Source organism: Euprymna scolopes, chromosome 45, assembly GCF_053919585.1.
Source record: "Euprymna scolopes isolate OS-2025 chromosome 45, ASM5391958v1, whole genome shotgun sequence".
Classification (NCBI taxonomy): domain Eukaryota; kingdom Metazoa; phylum Mollusca; class Cephalopoda; order Sepiida; family Sepiolidae; genus Euprymna; species Euprymna scolopes.
In genome coordinates, this window is record NC_136526.1 from 53,641,845 (window position 1) to 53,664,870 (window position 23,026).

General features: G+C 39.8%; 1 long non-coding RNA gene across 1 annotated transcript; it reads left to right on the forward strand.

Moving 5' to 3' along the window:
* The first annotated feature begins 878 nt into the window (after nucleotides 1-878).
* LOC145269660 (uncharacterized) lies at nucleotides 879-21,760 on the forward strand. The gene is made up of 2 exons (XR_013865163.1): nucleotides 879-1,435; nucleotides 21,595-21,760. It is a non-coding gene; the product is annotated as an uncharacterized LOC145269660 (long non-coding RNA).
* Nucleotides 21,761-23,026: the final 1,266 nt, after the last annotated feature.

Consider the following 23,026-nt stretch of genomic DNA (forward strand, 5'->3'; position numbering starts at 1 on the left):
GAGCCTGTTTCCTCCGTTTGACTATAGGTGGCATTACTGTCTGTCCACCCAGTTACGGAAGCACAAAATGTATATAATGGCACCCTTGAAATAAAAATAAATGTTTTTGTTATATTATAATTTTAAACATGCTTTTTTTTTTTTGCAAACATATTTAAGTTTTATTTTTTTTAAAAACATATTTAGGTTTTGTTGCTTGTTCACCAATTGCATCCATTCTGTGGTTTGGCAAGAGATTGCGCATGTTTACAAAATAAAAAATTAAAAAAAAACTATATTTGAAAAAAAAAATAACAAAAACAAAAAAATATGTTTGCAAAAAAGAAAAAACGTAAATGTGTTTGGAAAAACAAAAAAAGAAACGTAAATGTTTTCAAAACAAACAAAAAATAAATAAATATGAAAAACGAAAAAAAAAACCTAAATGTTTGAAAATAAACAAGCAACAAAACGTAAATATGTTTAAAAAAAAAGAAAACTTAAATATGTTTGCAAAAACAAAAAAAAAACGTAAATAGGTTTGAAAAAATAAAACTTAAATAGGTTTGCAAAAACAAAAAAAAAACGTAAATATATTAAAAAATAAATAAAACTTAAATGTTTGCAAAGAACAAAAAAAAAACATGTTTAAAATTAAAATATAACAAAAGCATTTATTTTTATTTCAAGGGTGCCATTATATACATTTTGTGCTTCCATAACTGGGTCGACAGACAGTAACGCCACCTATAGTTAAACGGAGGAAACAGGCTCTCTTTCTTCCAGATTACCCCCCCCCCCTCTCTCTCTCTTTCTCTCTCTCTCTCTCTCTCTCTCTATATATATATATATATATATATATATATATATATATATATATATATATATATTGTTTTTATTTTCTTCCTAGACCTACATTCAAAAAAGAAAAAAAAATGCCACCAGACAATAAAAACAAAAGAAACCAATATTCACAGGGTGATAGTTATTTAGATCAAAGGTTTTTGAATTTTATTTTATTTATTTAATTTATTTTTTTAATTGTTGTTATTTTAATGTGATTGGTTCAGACAGGTCACGTGCCATTATCTGGAGAAAGAGAACTGGAAAAGGGCGAGAACACGTCATACTAATCTCGTGGGAGAAAGCGCCTTTTTTCGTTTTTTCAAAAATTATATAAATCGTAAACACGAATGAATGAATGCCGTCTTTTTTTTTTTTTTTTTTTTTTAAGTAGAATAACGACTAACAGGCCATTTTGAATCTTCTCTGAAGATGAAAAAAAAAAAAAAAAAAAGAGAAAATAAAAAGGACAGAATCAACCAAATCGCCGGGTTTCCTCATAGTAAATTCGACCACGTGGACTTCAATCTGGAAATGTAGAATAAAAAAAAAAAATTAAAAAAGTCACCGCGTGGGATCAGAAAAATAGAAACAAATTGACATCTTTAAGAAGGTAGGATTTTTTTTTTTTTTTAAATATGTATATATTTCACTTTTGATGCTAATGCACTTATTGATCCGCGCTATTTTTTAAATCGTATTTCTACGTTTAATTAAAGTTTTATATGTTTTTTATTCAATTGTAAGGTTGAAGTACAGAATAGGCACAAAGCACCCTCCCCTCTCCATGTTAAGAATGACTTTTTAAATATTATTTCAGCACGGATCAATAAGCGCATGAGTGTCTCACTTTTTTAAATTTCTTAATTTAAAATGTAGGGTTTGTTTTACAATTGACATAGGTACGAAAAGTTGTAGGGTTTGTATTACTCGTACACATAGATTCGAAAAAGTTGTCAAAAAATAAATATATAACAAATGTTATCAAAGGCAAGATAAATTACTGTTCTACCAAACTGGATATAATTTTCATGTTTTTATTCAATTTAACATGTTTATTCAGCTCGAAAAGCATACAGTAGTGTTTACCGATGTATTGGAAAATTCAAAATGGCGCCCGACTCTCTCTTTAACACGGTAAGTTCGGAAAAAGGTGTAATAAATAATAAACTTGACAAAATACTGTTAGAAATTCGCTCAATATATGTTACCGTGACATAACTTGACATATATTCGGTTGTTTTTTTAATAGTATTTTGCCTAGTTTATTATTTATAACACTTTTTCCCGAATTTACCGTGTTAAAGAGAGAGTTGGCCGCCATTTTGAATTTTCCAATACATCGGTAAACACTGTTTTTCGAGCTGAATAAACAGGTTACATTGAATAAAAACACAAAAAATATATCCAGTTTGGTAGAAAAGTAACTTATCTTGCCTTTGATAACATTTATTTGTTATATGTTTTTTGACAACTTTTTCGAATCTGTGTGTACAGTAGTAATACAAACCCGATTCGAAAAAGTTGTCAAAAAAACAAGTATATAACAAATAAATGTTAGCAAAGGCAAGAGAAGTTACTTTTCTGCCAAACTGGATATATTTTTGTTTTTATTCAATGTAACATGTTTATTCAGCTCGAAAAACAGTGTTTACCGATGTATTGGAAAATGCAAGGCAATCTCCAAAAATACCGTTAGGGCTTACAACATGGCCACCAGAAGAGTCACGTGATCCTGTTGATCCAAAACATGAATCGCCGTATTACGAAACCGGAAAACGCAAATTTAAAGCAAAAGTTTTTTGTGGAAAATCTATGCTCCACATATACATAATTATTACAATGGTTCTTAGATTGAGGTTGCTTCTTTGAAAAAAAGAGTTCGTTCTAATTGTATTACGATATCCATCGTTTCGGCAACGCCATCTCCAACCATCCTTGGATTCGGAATATCGAGCCAACACGCATGGTGACCCACAAATTTGACAATTGCATGAATTGGCTATCAGACGTCTCTGTGCAAGCCATGTCAATATGTGCACGTCATCTGGCATTGCTAACATTAGCCGAGACAATGTCATAGTTTCGCCAAGTATAGCGTTATTGTCATGAACACGAGGAACGAGGAACAAGGGTGACTGATACATTAAGGGCCATTGATATTTTTGTAATTCTCTGAGGTAGATAGCAGTTCCAATTTCAGGAATCGTCGTGGTTCAATTCCAGGAATTGTCATGGTTCAATTGCGTTCCGTCGACCACGACCACTTGTTTGTTCTGAATAAAATACTTTTTATAAACACTGTTTTAACTAAAAACAACCTAAGATTGTTTCTCAAAGTTTGCCTATTTTTATAACAACATTATATCAACAAAAAATTAAATACAAACAAATTGTGATTGTTTGTCAAAGTTTGCCTTCAAGGCTGCGTTTTCCATTTGCACGATTCATGTTTTGGATCAACCGGATCACGTGACTCTTCTGGCGGCCATGTTGTAAGCCCTAACGGTATTTTTGGAGATTACCAAATGCAAGATGGTAGGTGTATCAGAATTTTTGTAGGAATTTTTGGTATTATTATACAAACACCGTGACAGGGTTAGGGTTAGGGTTAGGGTTGGGGTTAGGGTTAGTGTTAGGGTTAGGGTTAATTCGCTGTCACGGTGTTTGTATAGTTTTACCCCATTTTTAAGTGTCCATTAAAAAGTAAATAATTAATTTAGTCACCGAAAAGTAAATAATTAATTTACTCACAAATTGAAGAGAAAAGGTCAATAAATAATATATTCAAATTTAAAACAAAAAAAAATGTACTGTTTTTTAGAAATTTACCTGTAAAGTCCGAAGTTTAAAACCTTTTAAAAAAAAAACACTTTTTTTTTTTTTTTTTTTTTAATGAAACCTTGGTCCTTGCTCCTTTAATTGAAAAAAAAAAATAGGGCTTGAATTACATTTTTTGAGGAGTTATAAGCTTGGAAAGATGGGGTGGAATTATTCACTATTTTCACGAAATTTCTGACACATCACACCCTCTTTAACACCGTAAGTTTGGGAAAAGGTGTTATTGTTGCGGGGAGGCCTGAAGGTGGTTAGCCAACTGACCGTGCAACTAAATATATATCAGACACAAGGACAAGGAATGAAACAACAGGACAAAGAAGAAATGACAAACTCTGGTGGTTTAGTTTAAAGACGAAGATTCGCCTTTTATTTAAACAAACGAAAGGGTGGCAAATGCAAATTTGTTCACTGGGCGATGCTGGTCCGGGATCCGTCGCCGGTGTATTCGGTAAGGGGGATGCTTGTCGGTTCGCCGTAAGCTGGAATGACGTCGGAGGAATCGGCGTGGTAACTGATGCGGGTGATTGTTTGACTTGGGTCCGACTGAGATGTTACTGATACGTTAGCCTCAGGCTATGAGAGGAACGGACGGACAATTGGCAACACTGAGTTTTCAGCATCCACTAGGTACGGACGGGCGCTCGGATCGGACTGACACTGAAGGAAGAAGTCAGTGTATGAGAGGTACAGACGAACGAATTAGCAAACACTGAGGGTTCAGTGTTCATCAAGTACGGACGGACGCTCGGATCGGACTGACACTGAAGGAAGAAGTCAGTGTATGAGAGGTACAGACGAACGAATTAGCAACGCTGAGGGTTCAGCGTTCATCAAGTACGGACGGACGCTCGGATCGGACTGACACTGAAGGAAGAAGTCAGTGTATGAGAGGTACAGACGAACGAATTAGCAACACTGAGGGTTCAGCGTTCATCAAGTACGGACGGACGCTCGGATCGGACTGACACTGAAGGAAGAAGTCAGTGTATGAGAGGTACAGACGAACGAATTAGCAACACTGAGGGTTCAGTGTTCATCAAGTACGGACGGACGCTCGGATCGGACTGACACTGAAGGAAGAAGTCAGTGTATGAGAGGTACAGACGAACGAATTAGCAACACTGAGGGTTCAGTGTTCATCAAGTACGGACGGACGCTCGGATCGGACTGACACTGAAGGAAGAAGTCAGTGTATGAGAGGTACAGACGAACGAATTAGCAAACACTGAGGGTTCAGTGTTCATCAAGTACGGACGGACGCTCGGATCGGACTGACACTGAAGGAAGAAGTCAGTGTATGAAAGGTACAGACGACATGGAGGCCAGAGTCGTGGTGATGATGTGGACTTCTACGGCGTGGAGACCGGAGCCACTGTAGTGGTAGTGGACTTCTACGGCGTGGAGACCGGAGCCACTGTAGTGGTAGTGGACTTCTACGGCGTGGAGACCGGAGCCACTGTAGTGGTGGTGGACTGGACTGCTACAGTGGTGAGACTGGAGTCACAGTGATTGCGCGAGCGTCGAACGGTTAGGGAACCGTGAGCAAGTGCAGAGCTTTGCCGAAAAAACCAAGCCAACGAGCGGCGAAAATATCGCCGAAAATATTCAGAGGGCTGCTAGATACCGGGGACGGGCAGGAAATTGTTTCTATTTATAAACAACAGTTAATATTAATTCCCGGATGTGTTCTTTACGAGCAGTCGATGCTGAAGGATTTCGTTGTTTGTATTTCAAAGTTTTTTTCCAGGAAATTAAAGTTTGTTGTTTTTGTTATTGTTGTAGAAAAGATGTTTTTTTTAAATTTCTTTTCTACAACGGGGCCCTGAAATCACGTGACAGCCGCCGACATTGCTGCTGTTGATGATTTTGGCGAAAGGCCCTCAATTGGTTGTCGTCTGTCGCGCTGTTGTTGTTGTTGTTGTTTACTTGCTACTGCTGATTTCGGTAGAGTCTATTAATTGCTGTTCGTTTGTAATGCTGTCGTTGTTGTTGTTGTTGTTTACTTGCTACTGCTGATTTTGGTAGAGTCTATTAATTGCTGGTCGTTTGTAATGCCGTCGTTGTTGTTGTTGTTGTTTGTTAGCGGCCAAGCCGCGACAAGGCCCCCTCCCTGGATAATTGATCGTTATCAATTAAAGTAAATGTACGATTTGTATTTTTCTGGGAAGGTGACTTTCCTTCCTACACGGGTTTTTCTTGGTGGGATGGTGTGTGCTTCATGATCCGCTGCTGGCTCTGGTGGAGCAGGTTGTACCCGGATGCTTTCTGGTGCAGATGGGGGATCTCTATGGATTGAGCTGCGTTCAGGCTCGTGTATGGATTTCTCTAGTCGAGCAGGTTTTACTCTATCGATCGAGACGGTGTCTGTTCGATTTCCTCGCTCGATGGTGAGGTGCTTGTCCGAGCGTTTCTGGACTCTAAAGGGACCCTGGTATGTCGGTGTCAGGGGCTTCTTGACCGCGTCATTACGGATGAAAATAAATTCGCAATCCCGGAGCTGTTGTGGAACGTGGGTGTTTGGTGTGGGTTGCCTTGGCTGTGAGTACTTTAACTGGGCCATTTTATGGCGTAGTTCTTGGGTGAAAGAGTTTGTAGCAGTGAGGTCAAGCTTCGTATCATCGAAAAATTGACCGGGCAAGGAGAGTGGTGTGCCAAATACTATTTCCGCTGGTGAACATTCCAAATCCTCTTTGAGAGAGTTCCGGATAGATAGGAGTATTAGGGGGAGTTCATCCACCCAGTTGTTAGTGGGGTGTTTCGTAGATAGAGAAACTTTGAGTGTTCGATGAAATCGTTCGACGAGACCGTTGGCGCATGGGTGATAGGCGGTGGTTTTTATATGTTTAACGCCGAGCATCTGCGTAAATCCTTGGAAAAGTGAGGATTGGAACTGCGCACCTCGGTCTGTGGTAATGATACCGGGTACGCCGAAGATGGCTATCCATTCTCGCAGTACTGTCTTTGCTACAGTGTTAGCAGAGGTGTCACTGATGGGTACTGCTACTGGCCACCTGGAGAATCGGTCGACTATGGTGAGGAGGTATTGAAAGTCCTGGCACATCGGGAGGGGTCCGACGATGTCGACATGAATATGGCTAAATCGTGCGTCAGGGTTGTTGAATGTGCCTGGTGGAGATTTCGTGTGTCGTTGGACTTTGCATTTCTGACACTCAAGGCAAGTCGCTACCCAGTTCCGGACATCGAAGTTCATGTTAGGCCAGACGAAACGGTCAGCGATAAGTTTAACGGTTGCCCGTTTGCTGGGGTGTGATAATCCATGAAAGTGGTTGAAGATTTGTTTCCTTAGTGCCGGTGGTACGTAGGGCCTGGGATTGCTCAACTTTGTGTCGCAGTACAAGGTCTTACTGCTGAACGGTGCCGGAAATTCCTTTAGTTGCAGAGATGTGTTTTCTAAGGCCTCAGGGAGGGTTGTGTCGGATTCCTGAGCTGTCGCTATCATCTCTTGGCTGAGTGGGCCGTCTTCAATAGAGTTGACGTCAGAGCGGGACAGGGCGTCGGCAACAGCATTGTCTCTTCCTTTCACGTATTGGATGTCGGACGTGAACTGCGAAATGTAGTCCAAATGCCTGATTTCGCGTGTCGAATACTTGTCAGAGTTGTTTGACAGGGAGGTTGTTAACGGTTTGTGATCTGTAAGAACCGTGAAATGTCTTCCTTCCAATAGGTGCCGGAAGTGCTTGATGGCAAGGTATATTGCCAGGAGTTCTTTTGAGAAGGTGCTGTACCTCGACTGTGCCGACGATAATTTAGCTGAGAAGAATGCGATTGGACTTCGCTGATTATCGATTTCTTGTTCTACCACGGCCCCGACTCCAGTGTCTGAAGCGTCTGTCGTGAGGAATATCCGCGTTCGGACGTCCTGGTCAAGGTGTGCTAATTTCGTGAAGTTAGCCAGTGATGCTTTTGCTGTGTGGAAGGACTTCAGCTGGTCGCCTTCCAGAGAGATGGGTTTGTTTTTTCTCTGTATGATATTCGTCAGAGGGGTGAGGAGACTTGAGCATCCTGGGATGAATCTTCGGTAAAAATTTATCATTCCCAGGAAACGTCGCAGCTGCTTGATTGATGTGGGTACCGGAAAATTCTGGATAGCTTCTACTTTCTCTGGCAGAGGGGTGATTCCACGAGCGTCGGTGTGATGGCCTAAAAAGTCAATGTGTTGTGCTCCGAATTCGCATTTGTCTGGGTTGATCCGGAGGCCGTAATGTGCTAGGCGGCGGAACACTTCATCCAGATGTTTCTCGTGTAGGTCAGCATCTCTGCTAGCCACCAGGATGTCGTCAATGTAAGCATAGACGTAAGGTAGTCCACGCAAGACTTCGTCTATGAGTCTCTGAAATGTTTGGGCTGCGTTGCGTAATCCGAAAGGCATTTTGGTAAACTCAAAGAGTCCAAAGGGAGTTGTCACTGCTGTCTTTGGGATGTCCTCTGAGGCCACTGGGACCTGATAGTAGGCCTTAGTCAGGTCTATTTTCGAAAAAATTCTGGCTCCCTGTAGGCCGGCGGCGAAGTCATGGATGTGAGGAACGGGGTACCGGTCGGGGACCGTGGATGAATTTAGTTTCCGATAGTCCACGCATATACGGAACTCGCCGTTCGGTTTGGGTACCAGGTGCAGTGGTGAAGCATATGGGCTGTCCGATGGGCGGATGGTGTTGTCCGCCAACATCTCTTCAAATGCTTTCTTGGCGTAAGCTAGTTTGTGTGGAGGTAGTCTTCTGGGTCGGGAAAATGCTGGTTGTCCGGTCGTCTTAATGTGGTGTTGCGTCTGGTGTTCCCCTGCATCGGTAGATTTAATGGGCTGAGTTAGGTCCTTGTACCGGTGCAGGATGGTTGCGTACCGTGGATCGTGTTGTGTTGCCACGCTGATTCCCGTCGTGTTGAGGCTTGAAGGGGTTCCTATGATTTTTATCGAGGTCACGCCGTCAGACAGGGTCCTTGTCCTCATGTGGACGGACAGGTTGTAATAGGCCAGGAAATCGGCACCGAGTAATGGTGTTTTCACATCGGCCAATGTAAATGACCATTTGAAATCCCGCCTGAGGTTGAGGTTGAGGGTTAGTTCCTTGTTGCCGAAGGTTTGTATGGTTGATCCATTTGCTGCTCGAAGTTGAAAGGAGGTGGGTTTCAGGGTGGGTCTGTTGGTGGGTGGTATAACACTGATAGCGGCGCCGGTGTCCACTAAGAATTTGAGACTGTTATTACGGTCCCACACATAGAAAAGACGACTGTGTGGATGTGTCCCGACAGGAGTAGTCGTCGCTGTCTGTCGGTTTATTCGTTTCCCTGGGCCTTATTGTAATTGCAAGGAGGTTGGCATTTTTGGGCCCGGTCACCGAAGGATTGGTGGTACCAACATGTGCCTGGGAGGTTCCTTTGTCCTCGGCTTGGGGAGCGGGTACGGCTTCGGTTCCGGGTGTGGGGTATTGGGCTACGTTGTCTCTGGCGTAGGGAGAGTTTGAGCTCTCTCAGCTCTGCTCGCAGTCGAGTAAGTTCGTCTTCCAATCGTCGTGAGCGGTGCCCGGGGTCACTCTCGACATGATGTATCCGTTGGTGTGCCTGTGAGTATACTTTGTCGGCCGAGTCTGCCACTATTTCCAGGGGCGTCTCTACGGGTACTAGTGCCAGGACCTGGGTAATGTTTTGCGGAAGCCGATCCAACCAAAGACCGCGGAGAATGGGCTCTGCCATGCTGTTGTTGCCGAGTCGGCTCTTCATCAGTCGCAGGAGCTGGGATGGGGTTCTGTCCCCGAGAGTCACATTCGAAAATAGGTCTCTGATGAGATCCTCGTCTGAACGGCCGGTTCGCTTGAGGATTGCTTCCTTAAGGCAGGTATATGGGAGTTGCTCTGGAGTGTTGAGGAGGATGTCCTCTACTTCTTCTACCATAGATGGAGGTAGTGCCTGCACCACTGAGGCGTATTTCGAGTCCTGGCGAACGACCCTCCGGGCTGCAAAAATTGCTTCGAGCTGGATGAACCAACTCCTGGGGTTCACTGGATTGTAAGGCGGTAACTGGACCAGCGGGGCAGAAAAGTTAATCTCCGGCTCTGTGCTTTCTGCCATCTTCTCTGCCTGTCTATTTTTCCAAGCCTGTGTCTGTAGTATCACGTCGGGGTCACCACTTGTTGCGGGGAGGCCTGAAGGTGGTTAGCCAACTGACCGTGCAACTAAATATATATCAGACACAAGGACAAGGAATGAAACAACAGGACAAAGAAGAAATGACAAACTCTGGTGGTTTAGTTTAAAGACGAAGATTCGCCTTTTATTTAAACAAACGAAAGGGTGGCAAATGCAAATTTGTTCACTGGGCGATGCTGGTCCGGGATCCGTCGCCGGTGTATTCGGTAAGGGGGATGCTTGTCGGTTCGCCGTAAGCTGGAATGACGTCGGAGGAATCGGCGTGGTAACTGATGCGGGTGATTGTTTGACTTGGGTCCGACTGAGATGTTACTGATACGTTAGCCTCAGGCTATGAGAGGAACGGACGGACAATTGGCAACACTGAGTTTTCAGCATCCACTAGGTACGGACGGGCGCTCGGATCGGACTGACACTGAAGGAAGAAGTCAGTGTATGAGAGGTACAGACGAACGAATTAGCAAACACTGAGGGTTCAGTGTTCATCAAGTACGGACGGACGCTCGGATCGGACTGACACTGAAGGAAGAAGTCAGTGTATGAGAGGTACAGACGAACGAATTAGCAACGCTGAGGGTTCAGCGTTCATCAAGTACGGACGGACGCTCGGATCGGACTGACACTGAAGGAAGAAGTCAGTGTATGAGAGGTACAGACGAACGAATTAGCAACACTGAGGGTTCAGCGTTCATCAAGTACGGACGGACGCTCGGATCGGACTGACACTGAAGGAAGAAGTCAGTGTATGAGAGGTACAGACGAACGAATTAGCAACACTGAGGGTTCAGTGTTCATCAAGTACGGACGGACGCTCGGATCGGACTGACACTGAAGGAAGAAGTCAGTGTATGAGAGGTACAGACGAACGAATTAGCAACACTGAGGGTTCAGTGTTCATCAAGTACGGACGGACGCTCGGATCGGACTGACACTGAAGGAAGAAGTCAGTGTATGAGAGGTACAGACGAACGAATTAGCAAACACTGAGGGTTCAGTGTTCATCAAGTACGGACGGACGCTCGGATCGGACTGACACTGAAGGAAGAAGTCAGTGTATGAAAGGTACAGACGACATGGAGGCCAGAGTCGTGGTGATGATGTGGACTTCTACGGCGTGGAGACCGGAGCCACTGTAGTGGTAGTGGACTTCTACGGCGTGGAGACCGGAGCCACTGTAGTGGTAGTGGACTTCTACGGCGTGGAGACCGGAGCCACTGTAGTGGTGGTGGACTGGACTGCTACAGTGGTGAGACTGGAGTCACAGTGATTGCGCGAGCGTCGAACGGTTAGGGAACCGTGAGCAAGTGCAGAGCTTTGCCGAAAAAACCAAGCCAACGAGCGGCGAAAATATCGCCGAAAATATTCAGAGGGCTGCTAGATACCGGGGACGGGCAGGAAATTGTTTCTATTTATAAACAACAGTTAATATTAATTCCCGGATGTGTTCTTTACGAGCAGTCGATGCTGAAGGATTTCGTTGTTTGTATTTCAAAGTTTTTTTCCAGGAAATTAAAGTTTGTTGTTTTTGTTATTGTTGTAGAAAAGATGTTTTTTTTAAATTTCTTTTCTACAACGGGGCCCTGAAATCACGTGACAGCCGCCGACATTGCTGCTGCTGATGATTTTGGCGAAAGGCCCTCAATTGGTTGTCGTCTGTCGCGCTGTTGTTGTTGTTGTTGTTGTTGTTTACTTGCTACTGCTGATTTCGGTAGAGTCTATTAATTGCTGTTCGTTTGTAATGCTGTCGTTGTTGTTGTTGTTGTTTACTTGCTACTGCTGATTTTGGTAGAGTCTATTAATTGCTGGTCGTTTGTAATGCCGTCGTTGTTGTTGTTGTTGTTTGTTAGCGGCCAAGCCGCGACATTATAAATAAAAAAAACTATACAAAATACTATTAAAAACTCGCCGCATATATGTGAACCTATGTCACGGTAACGAATTTAGGAAAACTCGTCTCGAGAAAACTCGACCCCGGAAAACTCGTCCCCTTTCGCTTGGTTGGAAAACTGGTCCCTTATTGAATAAATATCGATTGAAAACACATTTTATGATCGTTCTTGAAGGAGATATTGTTTTTTTAAAATAGACTATAGCCCCCCCCCCTAATATTTAAAAAAAATATTTTTACTCGTTTAATGTTTTTTAAATAAAATCGATTTTCTAAGTGTCCGTTTTCTACCTAACTGGCTAAGTCACTTATTTTAAAGCGTTTATTATGTTCATAAACGAGACCGCATATTTTTTTATATTAATTTAAGGCCGTTGATATTCGCAGCCGGTCGCATCAGCTGACCGGAAGTGACGTCAGACAAATCTTAAGTAAATTCTTGGCTAGAATTGTAAAAATAATTTGTTTCCTTTTGTAATAGAATTTAACAATTTCTTTCATTTTGAGCTGCTTTTTTCTCCCGTTTATTTTTGTTTTCTACAATTAATAAACCAGTTTACAAGTAAAAAATAAGTTGTTTTAATTTTTAATTACCAACACAGTGGCGAATTTAATTTTTCTCTCTCCCATTTTTTATTTTGAGCGGAGAATTTAACGTCTTTTCATTTTAATTATTTGTTTTAGTTTTTCGTTACTAACACAGCGGAGAATTTGGGGTACAGAGAACGGCATGGGCGTGGCTTATCACTTGCTCAGTTGCGAAATATTTTTGTTTTTAGTAAATAATTTGTGTTTTTGGCAAAGTTTATTTTTAATAAAATTAGCGTATTTACTGATTTTTTGAACCGCGATATTACCATTCTTTCATAACACCGATCACTTTAGTCCTGCCTTCTTACACAGGTTTTCGGGTCGCTGACAACGAATCTGATAATCAACCCCACAGCAAATTTACCGTTTAGATGGTATTAACCCCTGGAGACTGGCTTTACCTGTCGCCATTTTACAGGCTTCGTTGCCCGCCCGCTAGGTGTATCAGAATTTTAGGCGGAATTTTTGACACCCCCAACAAAAAACTGCGAATAAAATATATAAAACTCGTAATTTCTGTTTTTAAAGTGGGTTGTTTATTTTCCTTATGAAATATACTTCCAAAATAAACTATTACAGTCGTTTAAAACATAATAGAAGTATTATTTTTTATTTTTTAAAAACAATGTTTACAAAATGTCTAAGCGCGTTTCTCCGATGTTACAAGCAGCCATTTTTTTACGTATACAAATACATTGATTTTTACGAGTTCACTTTTTTTTTTTTTTCGATTTTTTAACTTTAAAAATCGATCTAAATTTTTCTATTAGTTCAATTTTTACGTAATTTTCAGGTTCAATGTGAAATTTTATGCTGTTTTCAATAAAGTGAATATAAATTTCTGGTAAGGTTTTTTTTTTTTTTTTATAATTTAGACAGACATTTTGAATTGTGTATGCAAATTTATATAATTAATTGACTCACCAACGTGATATAATCACAAATTGAAGATAAATGATCAATAAATAAAATATTAAAATTTAAAGCAAAAACAAAAAAATGTTTTTTGGAAATTTACCTGTAAAATCTGAATTTTAAAACTTGTTTTTTTCTAAAACCACTTGATTTTTTTTTTTTTTTTTTAATGAAAGATTGTATTCTTGTTTATACGTCCCGTAAGTTTTGTCCGGTGATGACAATTTTTCTACTTCATTCAATGTTTTCTATTTTTTGATATAAAAAAAAAAATTCACTTAGTCGCTTTTTTTTTTAAATACAAATAAGACGTGCATGTATTTCTTTAGGATATTAAAGAAAAAAAATTGAAATGCTTCCATTTGATATAATTGTACGACGCGATGCATGACATTCTAACGTTCCTTCATATGGTAGGCTAAATGTGCAACAAAATGAAATGAAATGAAAAGTGTCAAAGGGAGATAACGCGTCCATACTTGATTATTTCCCTTCTAGCCGCCCGTAGTTTTTAGAATGTGACAGTTTTTACGTCTAGATTTAAAATGGTTTGTGAGAAAACTCTCTCATAGCCTGAAAATAGGCCCAGTGTCAGACGTAACAAAATGAAACAGAACTTACCGTGGTCTTGAAGAAAAAGTTGACTGCCATAGGTAGGTCTGTTGCAAAATTAGTTGGTCTTATTTTGCTGGCATGGGCCGAGTAGTTCATAATCCCTTGATGAGATTAATGTACAGTCGTTGCATTTAGGCTCTGGGAGACTTGGAGTGGTTTTAGTCAATCCTGTCGAAGAATACGACTACCAGGCCATTTTCTGCTGTCTTTTTTCACGACTGTCTTCAGCTAGGAATTTTTTGGTAAGCAAGGGAAATTAAGATTTCCCGCTGAAAGAAAAAAAGGGTTTGGTCGGGGAGGCCCTTTAGTGGCCAATCCCCGATCTTGTCTCATTAGCGACAAGACCAATCAGTGGTCCCGTAACATCGTGTTATTCCTGACACACTCCCAAGGGGGCAAGAAAAAAGTAATCGGTAATCGATTACTTTTTTTTTTTTTTTTTTTAAAGTTATTAAAATGAAACAGATTGTTTTATGTTTGATTTCTATTGAACAAATGAGGCTAATCCCTAAGGATAAATATTATGTGTTTCTACCACAGAAATGAGTAAAGTTTCAGCTAACAGTTTTAACCAAATCAACAGTATCAATAATTAACAACTAGAAAGAAAAAACTATAATAACATAAGTCAGTAGACAATTCATCTTTAATTGCTACAATGGGGAAATTAACCCAACCTAACATAACATGTTTTCCGAACAATTTGGACAAAACCAAATTCCGGTGGTATCTTGTTCATTAACTCCGACGCAGTTAAAATGATACCACTTGTTGCACTTATCGCAACATACCATTGGAGATGATCCATCATTCTCAATGGAACAAGTTGGGCAGATAAAGGGACCTCCCTCCTCCACAAACTCTGACGAAGAGGATTCAGGATTATCCTTCATTTCCAAAGGGAACAAATGTTTTAGGGAGTGGATTTGTTCACACCCATCCCTTAATATGCGAGCAGAACGAGCCTTTCCATCGTTTCCGTAGATGAGGTTGAGCACCTTACCAAGACTCCAGAAAGGTCTAGGTTTGTTGGGTGTTTTAATCAAAACAACGTCACCGACTGAAATCCTTTCAGTAACTTGACTGATCATCTCTCTATCTCCCTCCCTTAAGGAGAGAAGATATTCGTTGTACCAAATTTTGCGGAATTTTTCAACAAATTCATCTCTCAGCTGCAGAGAGTTTAACAATTGCACCCTACTCGGGGTGTCAGGACAGAGATCATCGACCTCCATGTTTCCCAATATCAAGCGTGGGCTATAGCCCGTTTGCAGAAAATGATTAGGGGTCAAAGTTTCCAATCCCCTTTCCGCAGAGTCAACGTAGGTGAGGGGTCTGTCATTAATGGCCTTCTCTACGTCAGAAACAATAGTTAGGAAGTTGAAATATTCGATCTTCCTTCTACCAATTAATTTGTGGAAACACTGTTTCACGGTTTGTATCATCCGCTCCCATGTGCCTCCATGCCATGCGGAATAAAGAGGGATGGTAACATGTCTAATTGAAGTTGATCTGAATTGTTCCTTGAACTCATCAGAAATGAATACTTCTGACAACGAGATACCAGCAGCCAAGAAGGTTTTGGCATTATCAGAATAAACGTAGGAAGGGACACCAAATAGGTTAGTAAACCTGACAAATGCCAGTAGAAAAGAACGTGTGCTCATGTCAGGCAACAGTTCAAGATGTACAGCCCTGAGACTCATACAGGTAAACAACAAGAGATACATTTTGGTATCCTCATTGTTCCCCTTTATCCAAAAATGGCCAGAAAAGTCAACACCAACTTGGTTGAATGGGCGAACAAAATTTGTCCGGTGGGCTGGTAGTTGAGAACCCGAAGGGGTCTGACAAGGCAGAGAATTTATTTTTTTGCATGTCATGCAATGGCGGAGGATGCCCTTCACTGATTGTCTCCCTTGAGGGATCCAAAACCCCATTAGTCTTAACTTGGTTAGGGTTGAGCTAACTCCGAGATGACTGCAATTCCAGTGTGCCTCCTGAACCACTAGTCGAGTCAAATCATGATATTTACCTAAGATGATGGGGTGTTTGACTTGATATGGGTGAATATCAGAACTTTGTATACGACCTGTAGCGCGCAGCAATCCTTCATTATCCAAGAATAATCCAAGGGCACTTACTCTTGGCGGTATAGTTTTACCAGCAGGTTCCCTTAAGTAATTTAATTCGCAGGGGAATTCTTTCCTCTGCATACTAGAGAAAAGCAAAAACTTTGCCCTTTTAACAGTATCGGTTTGTCTATGTTTCAATTTATCGACAAACCGCAAAACCTTCTCCAGCACACCGATTGTCTTCGTCAAGGAAGAGAATTTTGAAATATTAAACGGAAGAATATTCTCTTCCGAAGTAGCCTCATTGGAAAGAAAGCAAGAGACAATCTTTTTATTAGTGTCATTCAGACACGGTAACGGAGTTATTGGCCAATCAACAGCACTTCGATTTGCCCAATCAGGGCCATGAACCCACAAATCGAAAAATTGCCGGAACTTAGCAGAGGAAAGACCCCTGGTTAACAAATCTGCCGGGTTTTCAGCAGAAGGGACATATTTAAATTGAGGTAAGATACCAAAATCATTTTTGATAGCTTCCAACATCCTCTTAATGTCCAAAATTCGGTTTTCCACAAAGAGATTTTTCTTTGTACCCCTACCGTTCAACACCCAAGACAATGCCACCTGGGCATCAGAGACTACAAACAAATCACGGACGTCGACAGGCTGCAAGGCCCTTAACACATTAGGGACGACCTTAAAAGCAAGATAAATTGCCATAAGTTCCAGAATGGGTAGGGTTTTTTTCTTAAGAGGAGCCACCTTTCCCTTTGCGAATACAAGGTGACACTGCGACCCCTGCTTGGCATACAGCGAAAATCCGTACGCAAGTTTGGAAGAATCGCAAAAGCATAAGAAATCAGTAGGAACGTCATTCACCAAGGCATTCCTTGGAAACTCAATCCCACTCAAATCGTTCAACTCACCAGCGAGATTCTGCCAAGCATCGGTGAAATTTTCTGGGATTTCTTGGTCCCAGGATAAATTGTTCCTCCACAGTTGACTGATTAGGATCCTGCCCTGGACTGTGACAGGAAGGAACAACGATAATGGGTCAAAGATTCTGGAAGTCTGAGACAAGATTCCTCGCTTGGTGTTGACCTTAGAATCTATCGCTACGGGTGCCAAGCACACAGAATCTCTCTGTGGAGAATAATGGTACCCTAACACCTTTTCAATGGGGGGAGGAGGAGAAACCAGGGTCCCATCCTCGATCATTTTAATTTGTAAGTGATTGTGGTTGGAATTGCAAGACTGAAGTTCAAATCCAGCATCCATTAATCTTTCTCGTACTGTTTCGTAGGTTGAACAAAGAGAATTGAAATCACTATTGGTAGCGACCAGATTGTCGACATAAAAATTATTATGGAGCACAGAGGAGGGAACATCATCAGGGTATCCCTCTGTATGCAGCTTGATGATACAACTTAAAATGAATGGGCTTGCATTGAAGCCGAATATTACTGTATTGTATCTATAAGCACGCAAATTCTCATTCACCTTCAAGAAAAAACAAAATCTATTTTTATCCTTATTAGTCCTCAGACGGACCTGGAGGAAGGCTTTTTTCAGGTCCCCCAAAAGTACATAATTGTTCTTCCGGAAGACCAGCAAGAGGTCCAACAATTGGGCAGTTAGGTTGACACCAGCATAGGCCGCATCATTAAGGGAAACACCTCCTCGTCTCTTGAAGGAGCAATTGAATACAGGTCGCATCTTGGTGGTAACCCCAGTTCCTTGTTTTATGACCGGACGATGGGGGATCCAACAGTAATTTTTATATTCTCCCGGAGGAACATAGATCTGTTCTATAACTCCAAGTTCCTCGTACTCATGGAAGACCTGAGTATACTTGTCATAAAGACCCCTTTTTTCCAAGGAGATGGCCACCCTTTGCATGATTTTCAAGGCTGGAATGTAGTTGGAATCGACCAGGGACAACTTCTCGTCATCCCACGGTAAATCAACGTAATATTTACCGTCTCTTAAAACTACGGTTTTCTTAAATTTAGTAATTTTATCTTCATCATACGAAGATAAATTTGATTTTTCATCTATCCCTATAGAATCTAGGGATAAGAATTTCTCCACTCCGCGCTCAACGGAGGAGTCTTCGAAAAATGGGCCCAGTGGGTCATGGAATGAAGACACAGGGTTTAAGGCACCCTCAATTAAATAGTTTGAACACTTGGGCAACGAGCGGACAATATTTTCAAAGGGGGTTATGTCAAGTGGATTTTCCAAAGTATCGGCTTGACCTTTCGCAAAACAGCCCACATTCCCAAACGGGATAATTCCATTGGAGGTTTCCCAAGCAGAACCATTAAGACAACTTATGAGCTGGAATTTTTTCATACGTTGGATTATATCCAACCCAACAAGACCATGTAATAATGTGTCGTTCATACTCTCGTACCCATGACAGAGTCGAAATCCTGCCTCTTTTATATTGGTTGTCACTTCATTAAACTGTGACACGTTAAATTTTAAATTTAAACTATCCGTAAATAGTCCAGCATGGAAAAAGGGCTTTTGCGCCCCTATTTTCACTGACACCCCAAGTTCGTAGAGGTCTAGGGTTTTTGTACCAATAAAGGTATTAATGGGCATAACTACAGAATTAGGGGTTAGATTCTCCCGAGAGCATAATTTCCTCAAAATTGCATTAGAGAAAAAGGATTTTTGGCTGCCAGTATCGACGAGGCAGTTAAAAGACACAGGACGTTGTTCTCTCTCTAATGAGACCCTTATCACAGGAAATATGCAGCTGCCATGTTCTGCCAGAATCGTTTTCCCGACGAAAGGTTTGGGCGACTTTGGGCACATCGCTGAAAAATGGGACCTTAACCCACAGGAACCACATGCATAAGGAAAACCTTTTATGCCTGGACATTTAGCTTCCTTATGTGAGCCCAAACATTTGGTGCATAAATTTAATGCTCCCGCTCTCTCAAGTCTAACATCAAAGGTCTTATAAGTCGTACAGTCCCTAGCGCTATGGTCAGTTTTATCGCACAACTTGCACGACCTATAATAATTGTTGCTTGGGGGAGAGGGTTTTTCAGGTTTTAATTCCTTCCGAGATTGAAAGGAATTCTTTAAAGAATTTGCATTTTCTCCCTGTTGCCTGTTGGACAAAATGGTGGACGGTTTTGGCGGGCCAATTTCGCGCCCTTTCCAGGCTGGCGTCGCCATGTCAATCTCCAGAATTTCGGGGATAACTTCCATTATTGTTTTAAGGGAAGGGTACCTTGTCCTGGCTCGGGACATTAATTGTTTACACATTCCGTTAGGAATTCGTTTTAACACAATGTGAGCGACAAGCTCGCCTGAAACCGAGCCGTCTACAAAAAAATCTCCCTTGAAGTAGTTGTCGAGCTCGACCAGGTCGGCCTTGACTCTATCAATATATATCCCCTATAGTATCTGTGGAAGAAAGCATTTCTTCAAAAATTTTATTTTTTATATCGGCAGGGTTGTAGAATTTTTCCCTTAAAATATTTATAGCTTTCAGATAGTTGTCCGGCTTGATATCAAGTTCGGACACCATCTCGAAAGCTTTTCCGCCTAGCTTCGTTTTTAACAACAGAAGCTTATCAGAATCATCGTCCAACGACGATGTATAAAATTCGAATCTCTTCAGAAAAGTTCTAAAAGAGAATTTATTCCCTGGAGGGTTATCCACGAATGTCGGACAATCTACCTCCAACTTAATTATAGGGGATTTCCCTTTCTTCCCATCTCCTCTCATTGTTGGTGCTTCGAATTCCAGAAGCGTTTCACGAACCGAGACAGTAAACGCGTGGTTTTTGTCACATATCTCAGCTCGTTCCTCAGCGAGACATTTAGTCATAATTTGGTCGACTAGACTTTCACAGTCTAGCAGCCATCTTTTTACGTCAGAAACACTACAGGCTATTAGTCTAGGAGAAGCGTCATGGGTAAGTCTCTCTACCGTAGTAGTTATCCTGACTCTCTTAGCCGCCAGGCTGGCCTCAAGCTCCTTGCGAGACGGAGACATTTTGGAAAGGGAGAATCCTTCTAGACCGAAACCAAAAAACAAAACTCCCTTTTTTTTACGGATAAATAATAATGTCAAATTTACGAACAAATAGTGGTAGAACACAATGTTTAAATTAGAAAAGGAGGAATCCTTCTAGACCGAAACCAAAAGTAAATTTTTTTTTTTTTACAACAACCGAAACTAAGAAATTTATCATAACATGGAAGAAACACATAAAAATAGAAGAAAATATCTTATCTTACTATTAATTTAATTTGTTTTTTTTTTTACTTATATATATATATATACTTCGAATTAATGATTCCTCTTGGTTTTAAAAATGTTAGTTAAACCAAGAAGCAGCCTATTAGTTAAACAAAGGCAACAAACGAATTATCGTACTCAGCTAATAATATTTTTTTGTTATTGAATTAGAAGGTACTATTTTTTTGTTATTGAATTAGAAGGTACTAGGAATCATTAAAACAACTAATTTTGCAAAATGCTATGTGAGAAAACTCTCTCATAGCCTGAAAATAGGCCCAGTGTCAGACGTAACAAAATGAAACAGAACTTACCGTGGTCTTGAAGAAAAAGTTGACTGCCATAGGTAGGTCTGTTGCAAAATTAGTTGGTCTTATTTTGCTGGCATGGGCCGAGTAGTTCATAATCCCTTGATGAGATTAATGTACAGTCGTTGCATTTAGGCTCTGGGAGACTTGGAGTGGTTTTAGTCAATCCTGTCGAAGAATACGACTACCAGGCCATTTTCTGCTGTCTTTTTTCACGACTGTCTTCAGCTAGGAATTTTTTGGTAAGCAAGGGAAATTAAGATTTCCCGCTGAAAGAAAAAAAGGGTTTGGTCGGGGAGGCCCTTTAGTGGCCAATCCCCGATCTTGTCTCATTAGCGACAAGACCAATCAGTGGTCCCGTAACATCGTGTTATTCCTGACATTAGATGGTATTAACCCCTGGAGACTGGCTCTACCTGTCGCCATTTTACAGGCTTCGTTGCCCGCCCGCCCGCCCGCTAGGTGTATCAGAATTTTGGGCGGAATTTTTGACACCCCCAACAAAAAACTGCGAATAAAATATATAAAACTCGTAATTTCTGTTTTTAAAGTGGGTTGTTTATTTTCCTTATGAAATATTATACTTCCAAAATAAACTATTACAGTCGTTTAAAACATAATAGAAGTATTATTTTTTATTTTTTAAAAACAATGTTTACAAAATGTCTAAGCGCGTTTCTCCGATGTTACAAGCAGCCATTTTTTTACGTATACAAATACATTGATTTTTACGAGTTCACTTTTTTTTTTTTTTTAACTTTTTTAACTTTAAAAATCGATCTAAATTTTTCTATTAGTTCAATTTTTACGTAATTTTCAGGTTAAATGTGAAATTTTATGATCTTTTCAATAAAGTGAATATAAATTTCTGGTAAGGTTTTTTTTTTTTTATAATTTAGACAGACATTTTGAATTGTGTATGCAAATTTATATAATTAATTGACTCACCAACGTGATATAATCACAAATTGAAGATAAATGATCAATAAATAAAATATTAAAATTTAAAGCAAAAACAAAAAAATGTTTTTTGCAAATTTACCTGTAAAATCTGAATTTTAAAACTTGTTTTTTTCTAAAACCTTGTTGATTTTTTTTTTTTTTTTTAAGTGAAAGATTGTATTCTTGTTTATACGTCCCGTAAGTTTTGTCTGGTGATGACAATTTTTTCTACTTCATTCAATGTTTTCTATTTTTTGATATAAAAAAAAAAAAATTCACTTAGTCGATTTTTTTTTTTAAATACAATAAATAAGACGTGCATGTATTTCTTTAGGATATTAAAGAAAAAAAATTGAAATGCTTCCATTTGATATAATTGTACGACGCGATATGAAATGCATGACATTTTAACGTTCCTTCATATGGTAGGCTAAATGTGCAACAATATGAAATGAAATGAAAAGTGTCAAAGGGAGATAACGCGTCCATACTTGATTATTTCCCTTCTAGCCGCCCGTAGTTTTTAGAATGTGACAGTTCTTACGTCTAGATTTGAAATGGTTGCTTTTCTTACGGCATTTTTTACCCCCCCCCCCCCGAGCTAAACAAAATCGTTTATTTAAAAGTCCATGGAATATAAAATATTATTATGGACGAATTCTTATAAATGAAGCATTGAAGTACCCACTAAATATTCTTTTTTATAGGTACGTGATATTTTGGAAGTTATATATTCTTTTTAAAGTTAAAAATCGTTGACTTTATTGAAATATTTTTTAAAGAAAACGGATTTTTTAAAAATTATTGAATATTTTTCGATTAGACCTCTTATTTTAAAATTTGGTCTTTGCTCGTTTTATTGAGAAAAAAATTAGGGTTTAAATTGCATTTTTCGAGTAGTTATAAGCTTTGAAAGATAGGGAGTCTAATTTCTATTACTATTTTCAATGGCCGTTTCGCCAAAATTCTACCCGCCCGCTGAGAATTCGTTTAGGTTTTTAATTACTAACAAAGCGGAAAATTTAACTTTTTTTTCTCCCATTTGTTATTTGGAGCGGAGAATTTATTTTATTTTCATTTTGAACTCTTCCGATTCGGCATTACCTTTTATAGCTACTCCTGCACTTTACGACACAAGCTATTTTTAACGCTATTATTTAGAAACCTATTATTTAACATGGGGAAGGGAGGGTGTATTGTAACTATTCCGTACTTTCACCTAACAATTCAATAATTGTAATAATAGCGCGGGTCGTAAAATGCAGAAGCACCCTTTTATAATATAAAAGTTTTAACTTCTCTTAACCAAACATAATAAAAACCAACCACAATAAAAACCAAACACAATAAAAATATATTTATGAAAATTTTTTTTTATTTACATTTCTCATGATCTTTTAGCATTTAAAATGTGTAAATTTCTGTAACAAAAGATAATAAAAAATATATTTATGAAAGTTTTTTTTTAGTTCTCATGCTCTTTTAGCATTTTAAATGTGTACATTTCTGTAAAAAAACATAATAAAAATATATTTATGAAAGTTTTTTTTTTTTTTTCAGTTCTTATGATCTTTTAGCATTTAAAATGTGTAAATTTCTG